This window comes from Dipodomys merriami, unplaced genomic scaffold (assembly GCF_024711535.1).
Source record: "Dipodomys merriami isolate MVZ:Mamm:240054 unplaced genomic scaffold, mDipMer1.0.p SCAF_1526, whole genome shotgun sequence".
Taxonomy (NCBI): Eukaryota; Metazoa; Chordata; class Mammalia; order Rodentia; family Heteromyidae; genus Dipodomys; species Dipodomys merriami.
The window spans coordinates 67,404-75,362 of NW_027202856.1; the positions used below are offsets into that span (position 1 = coordinate 67,404).

General features: G+C 34.5%; 1 non-coding gene across 1 annotated transcript; it reads right to left on the bottom strand.

Annotated features, from left to right (window-relative positions):
- Window positions 1-7,479: 7,479 nt before the first annotated feature.
- LOC138827255 (U6 spliceosomal RNA) lies at window positions 7,480-7,586 on the bottom strand. The gene has a single exon (XR_011372028.1). It is a non-coding gene; the product is annotated as a U6 spliceosomal RNA (small nuclear RNA).
- Window positions 7,587-7,959: the final 373 nt, after the last annotated feature.

Genomic DNA, 7,959 nt, shown 5'->3' on the forward strand with positions numbered 1-7,959 from the left:
CACACACACACACACACACACACACACACACACACACACACACACAGCTGTCACCCAGACACATAAGAGAACAGTTCAATTCCTTGGTAATGATAGTTGATTGATGTTTGCTCCGTTGGTTTTTCTTTTATTCAGGACGTTGCTCGGACCTGCATCTTTCTCTGAAATCAAGTCCCCTGCTCTTAGAATACTGTGACTATGTATTCATAGTATGTACCTGGCTGCTTCAGGCCAATTAATAATACCCTGTATAGAGTATCCTCAAACTTGGCATTCAAGTCTAATTCCATGAAATCATACTATTATTCTGAAATACTAAAATTTATTGGATCTAGAAACCAAAAAATAAACAAACCCCACTTTGTTATATTAGTAGGAATTGACATCGTGAAAGTAGAATACTATTGATCAGGAACTGAGGTAAGAGGACGGGAGTATGTGGGAAAATGTAGAATACTGGATGTGTGTTAGAGATATAAAATTATCATCTGTTGGATTATTTATTGTAAACTTAGCTTATATTGAAAGCTCAATTTACATATACAGTTTTCCAGCTATTTGTTTACCCATCACTTCTGATCACAAATCCTCATGAATTTTTATAGAATCTTTGAATAAATCACATAGTTTGCATGTGCTTATCATCTTAAGGAAAAACAGTCTGCTTCTACATCTTCGTCTATGTGACGAACCCTTATTGTGGGTTTCTCTGTTTGCTGAATAAATGTATTCCTGGAAACAGGATATTGACAACAAATCTGGGTTTAATTTTCATTTTTTAAATTTGAAATCTAATATAAACTTTGTTGTGACTTGTCATTTTCTAAAACTGAGTGATTTTCATGAACACTAATATTTTGGTGCCTTTAAGTAAATTGAGACTTGATGTGGTTTGGTAGTTCTTGTGTCTAATTGACTTAACCATTAGATTATTAATGTATAAACAGGTGCATTGCACTTTTTTATTTTTATATATAAAATAATCCCCAAGGATTTACTTTAAAGTGATAAGGGGGGATGGTTGTTTTCATGTTCCATAGTTTATATTTATTTCAGTAAAAGTACTAATAATACATGATATATGCTGGAGCAATATAAAAGATGAGAACATATTTCTAAAGAGAATGGGTTTATTGATTAAACAGAAAACTTTGAAATAGTTATGTTTCTTTGTTGAAACTGCATAAATTTCATATGAATGTAGCTCCAGATGAGAATCAGGGATAAATTCACATTAATATTACTGAGATTTACATCACAATATAAGCAATGTAGATATTTTAAGGAATTGGTCATTCAAAGCAGTAGATACCTAATGGATGAGGAATGGAATTGAAAATAGCAGAGGAAAACAATTCACCATGCAGATATTATGATTTTATAATACTAAAATGAAAGAAATGGAGCTTTTGCCTTTCTGAAGAAGAGAATTGAGCCAGTAATTTCAATGTAAGACGTCAGTTGTAATGAGTCTAAAGTCTTTTTCTCCAAGATATTCAAGAGTACTATGCTCATCTTCTGAAGAGTAAGTAATTATTTTAATTAACTTTGCTTAATATTAATTTACTTGTAGCAAATAGGTTAAAATGTCTGCTCTCTTTCTTTCAAGGTAATAACATACATTTCATATTATTAATGTCTCTTCATACAAGCCTGAAATCACTATTTCAAACTAACACAAACAAAAAAACAAAAATAACCTGATACAACCATCACAAATCCTTAATTATGTGAAAAATATCAACAATATATAAAATATATCTGAGGAATTGGAAAAACAATGACAAAATTACAACAGAAAATTCCCCTAGCTCTCTCTAATGAAACAGAGAATTAGAGTCCTAGCCAGTACTCCACTTCTAAAAAGTCACACCCAGTCAGTTATAAATATATATAGATATACAATTCAAAAGAAGATTCTATACTGTCTTCACAAAAAAACGAAATATATGAAAAGGTGCCCAGCCAGGCGGGTGACTGCTGTGACTGTGTTGGCCAACATATTTAAAAGCACAGCTGCAGTGTGGAAATAAAAGGTCCACATGGGAAAAAAAGCAGGAGCAGAAGTGTACATTAGAGACAGCCAAATCCATACTCAGAGACAATTCAAGATACCATTGGGCAGCCCGAATTGTCACCGGTACCACAAGTATTAACATCACAACATCTCACAATAATTTATTTCTACTCATACACTTAATAGTCTAGACAAAAACCTAATTCCACTAAAACAAATCACAACAGAAATCCAACCAACATATGGCAAATCAACCAAGAACATAAAGAGTCAGCTATTAAGACTATAGAGCCCCCAAAAGAAATCCTCCAAGTGAACAGAACAAATCAGAAAAATACAAGAAAAGTGATGTTAAGGTAGTATAATTCACACATTAAATAACCAGGTGTTAGAACAGACAATAAGGGACCTAGATGATAGTTTTCAAAATATATTACAATTACTGCTGAAAATGTTATTAATGAAAAGATACAAAACCTCTACTAGGAAATTTATTGAACAAGATGCAAACAACCAACGATCAGCAAAATAACTCATGGAGACTACAAACAGAAAAATGAATTCTGAAAAGGCAAGGGAGCCCAAGGAAAAACTGGATGCCTAGCTAAAAGATATGAAAGAAGACACAGTTAAATAAACAACCCTACCAACCTCCCCACCCAAAGAAAATATGTAAGGAAAGTCCATACAAGGCCTAAAACAAAGCTTTATAAAGAGATAAAAGCCCTAAAAAATGACCAATTATAAAACAGCGAAATCAAAAACAAAGTATAAAGTCTTCACAGCAAATAGATGACATAGAAGGTAATCTCAGGGGTCAAAGACCAAGTAGGTCTAATAGGAAAGAGGAAATAATCATTTAGAACAAATCCAAGAAATAAGAAATGATCTTGCCAGAACTTCACGACTCAGTTAGAAGATCAAATTTGGGGGAGATTGGTCTCAAGAAGGAGAAGAATAGGAAACTGAATGGATGGGAAACATATTTCAGAATTCTAGCAGAGAACATTCCAAACATCCAAAGAAATAGTCACATTCAGAGAAGAGAAGCCTTTAGAACACCAAACAGAATTCTAGAAGAGAACAACCCACCACCACATCATAATCAATTAGAGGATCATTAATGATCAAGGAAACGATTCTTAAAGCTGCCATAGAGAAAAGATTGATTATTTATAAAGTATATACAGTCAGAATAAACACAGATTTCTTAGTTTATATGATAAAAAGAAGAGCCTGGAATGATATATAACAAACATCAAAGGTAAACAACTACCAACAGTGAATATGGTCCCAAGCCAAACTCTCCACCACATCAGCAGGATAGAAGTTAATCAAATATATCCTACAGAGAGAAGATCAAGAAGAACAGGAACTGGTTATATAAGATGAGAACTAGGTAAATATATTAAGAGTAGATGAGGCACAGCTCCTAAGAGCTTCTAAGAGAATTCATCCAAATAGATAAAATTAGAGAAAAAAATGAGACATCATAACATAAATTAGCAAAATTGTGAATATTATAAGAGAGTACTTTGAAAACCATGTACCAATAACCTGGAGAATCCTGGAGTAATTGATGCTTTACTATACTCGAACTGAACCAAGAAATGATACATAAGAAGTAATGAAAATGAAATATCAATAAACAATTTCCCATAACAGAAAAATCTATGATTCAATAGATTTACCATGAAATTAAGGCCTGCAAGAACTTACAATACTCAGCTCTAACTCTTCAATGGAATAGAAAGGGAAATGGAATTATCAAACACAATCTATGAAGCTAGAATTAGACTCTTCCCCAAATCAGCTAGGACACATCAAAGAAAGAGAACTATGAACCCAGGTCTTTGATAAGCATTGATGCATAACTTCTCAATAAAATTCTCACTAACCAACTTCAACAATTAACAAAAAAATGCTATGATCAAACAGTATTCATCCTAGGATACGGCTGTATTCAATATACTTGTCAATAAACATAACACACATCATCAGCAGAAGCAGGGACAAGAAGCACATGATTGTTTATATGGATGTAGAAATAGCTTTTAACAAACTCCAATACCCCTTTATGATTGAAAGGTCTGAGAAGCTAGGAACGCATGGAACTTTTCTCAATATAATACAGAGTATGTATACAACAAAGAGAAAATAAGCATGTACCTAACGATGGAGGCATGAATACATTAAAATCAGGAATGAGAAAAGGATGTCCACTCTCTCTACTACTCTTCAATATAGTAGTGGACTTTCTAGCAAGGAAAATAGGCAAGAGAAAAATATAAAAGGGATCCAAATATGAAAGGAGTAAAACTATCCCCTTTCACAGATGAAATGATACTTTATATAAAGGACCCTATAGCTTCCCCCCCCTCAAAAGTTAGTAAAAGTGATGCTAATCTTCAGCAATGTAGCAGGGTGTAAAACCTACAAGAATCAATAGTTTTCCTGTGTTACCAACAATGGGAAGATCCAGGCTTAAATCCAAAAAACAACCTCATATGTATTAGCCTCAAAATCAAATCAGATCTAAGCAAAACAAAACAACAATAAAACTAGGAATTAATTACTTTAACAAAAATGTGAAGGACCTGTATTGTGAAAACTTCAAATGCCTAAAAGCGAAATTGAAGGAGTTTCAAGGAAATGGAGTCTTTCAATGCTCCTGGTTGGAATAATTAACATTGTGAAAACTGCAATACTGCTCCCAACGATTGGCAATGCAATACCCATCAATATCTCTACAATATTCTTCAATGCAATAGAGAAAGCAATCCAAATTTATTATTGAATTACAAAATTACAGTTGAAAGAGAAGGCTCAGAAATGAACTCATAGGCCTATAGTCATCTCACACACACACACACACACACACACACACACACACACACACACACACACACACACACACACACACACACACACACACACACACACACACACACACACACTGGAATTCTATTCACCCATCAGAAAGAATGACTGTTCACCACTCTTAAGGAACATCAAAGGCTTGGGAAAATTATACTAAGAGAAAGGAATGCACACTCGAGCAATATAGGTTTCATATATTCATTTATTCATGGTAGCTAGAAGGTAATTACAAATCTACAAGAGAGAGTCTTCCTCCAGTTTGAATTTCCATTTTCAAGAAAATTGAAAATAGCAAATGCTAATGAGGATGTAGCCAAATGGGAACTCTATTACACTGTTGGTGGGAAATAAAATTTGTTCAACTATTCTGAAGTGCAGTACGGACTTTTTGGGAAAGACTAAACAGATCTCCCTTGTGACCCAGTAATTCTTCTCATGGGCAGCAATCCAATAAATAACAAACAAGCTCACATTAAAGCTACCAGTATAACTATGTTCAGAGCCCAGGCCCAGAGTTTAAGGACTGGAAAAAAAGTTATCACTGCTGGTATTTCTTTCCCCAAATATGAACCTTTTGACATAAGATACAAAATCTTTCTATTTGCAACAGCTAGAATAGAACTTATCTGTAGTGAGTAATAAAATGTCTTCTTTGTTGAATGTTAGGAAAAGCTGTAGGCAGTCCAAGAAAAGGGAGACTTTTTGTTGTTGTTGGTGGTGGTGGTCGAGGGGCTTGATGTCTGGGCTTGGGCACTGTCCCTGAGCTCTTCAACTCAAGGTTAATGCTCTACCTTTTGAACCACATTGCCACTTCTGGTTTTCTGGTGGTTAAATGGAGATGAGTCTCAGGGACTTTCCTTCCCAAGTTGGCTTTGAACAGCAGTCCTCAGATCTTAGCTTCCTGAGTAGCTAGGATTACAGCTGTGAGCCACTGTCACCAGGCTAAAAATGGGGGATTTTTATAAAAGAAAATCCACCTCTTCACCTGTGTCTAAACCTCAGATATTACTATTAGAACACTTCATCCTCAACTCATTTGATCTGACATTTGTAAATTTTCTCTTTTCTGTCATGTGGAAATACTGCAGTCAATGTCAACTCAACTGTGGGACTGGATCATTTGTATGGTAATCGCTAGCACCTAAATCAAAAACATTTACATCAAAACAAATGAAACCCTCATTTCGAATAATTATTTTCTCTTTTTATTACAAATCTGTGCTTGATTACTTCTTAATGTGATATTGGACCTGTTAACAGAGTGATGACTTTTTCTTTCTCTTGAGCAATTGTCCTTCTTCCACATGGGTCAAATATTTAAGATTTCAAAAATTTCCATTGATAATTCATTAAGCTGACCTCTAAGAAAATGTGCATTTCTGGAATTGGTCTGCTGTGTTGTTCTTACATGCACAGGATTTCTATGATTTATTTGTTTTATAAGGAATTCTATTTTCCAATGTTTGTGTGACCAATTTTAGTCTCTCTGATCAGTCTTTCCTACCCTCTCTCAGGAGTCTTTTATTTCAGCCTGCCTCATAATAAATATATTAGTTTTCAGCTAAATGACTCCCAGCTTCAGTTTTTTGCCTGACTTTACGTAGACTGTGATAGGAGCTTTGACTGGCCTTGCTTGCTGGAGTTTTTTGCTTGATTTTTATTGTTTTGTTTTTAGAGGTCTAGGATTACTAGTTAATGTATTAGCTTCTCTGGGCCGCATTGATCACCTGGACTAGAGTCAATGGGTTTTTGTCCTAATGATACGAAAACAACTGACTAAATTCCTGTTTTAATTCTCTCAAAATCAGGCAATCTGGCATCCTTGCAAAGCCATCAATAATATTCTGCTACCACTTACAGAAATGGTCTATCAAGATGGCTTTTCAAGGTTGACTGTAAAAAATGTTTATTTCTGTGTGGGAGGACCATATAAAAAGCAACAAAAAAATCACATCGTACATTATAAATACTTTAGAAACAACAGCAAGAAAAAAATACACTTGTGTCCCTATCTTGGGGTTCATTTAGCTTAACATCACCTTATCTATTCATATGCATATAGCTTTTGACCTTTTCTACTTATCCAGGAAGTATATTCATTATTGCCAATAAGGGATACCACGTGACCGATGTTTCTTTGGAGTTCGATTATTTTAGTTAATATAATTTTTCCGTAACAAATTGGGCGATGTCGTTCTTTCTGATGGACGATAGAATTCACACACACACACACACACACACACACACACACACACACACACACACACACACACACACACACAACTCACAACGTTTTCTTGATCCATTCATCTACTGAGGGGCATTGGGGTTGGTTCCATATCTTAGCTATGGGAAATAATGCTGCAGTAAACATAATTGTATTGGCAATTTTAATATGGTCTTGTTGCTGACTATTTAGGTGAATGCCCAAAAGTGGTATTGCTGGGTCATACAGGAGCTCTATGTGGAATCTTTTACGGAACCTCCATACTGCTTTCCAAGTGATTGAACAAGTTTACACTCCCACCAAGAATGACGTACGGTTCCCTTCTGGCCACATCCCCTCCAGCATCTGTTATTGTAAAAATGTGGAGCGCTTCACAAATTTGCATGTCATACTTGCACAGGGACCATGCTAATCTTCTCTGTATTGTTCCAATTTTAGTGTATGTGCTGCTGAATTGAGCACATAACATTTTTTAAATATAAAGTGGAACTGATTTTCTTAAACTAGACAATTTAACAAAAAGTAAGTTCACAAGAATGGTCGTGAAATTTTAGAAGCATGTATTTCTTACATAAGCACACATTTAAGACTAAAGTCAAGATTGATATGTCAAAAACAAAATAATTCCAGATATTTGTTGTGCAACAGATGTGTAGAAGGAGGATTTCAATTAGTCTATACAAGACACCTATCATAATGAACACTGCAGCAAGTGTTAAGTTTTTATTTTTTTTTAAGTTTTAATGTTTTAAATATGTTTAATTTTGGGAATTTGCTTATATGCCAAAATTGATTGTTTGGTAGGTCATATAACTTTTCTATAAAGTATTAAAAT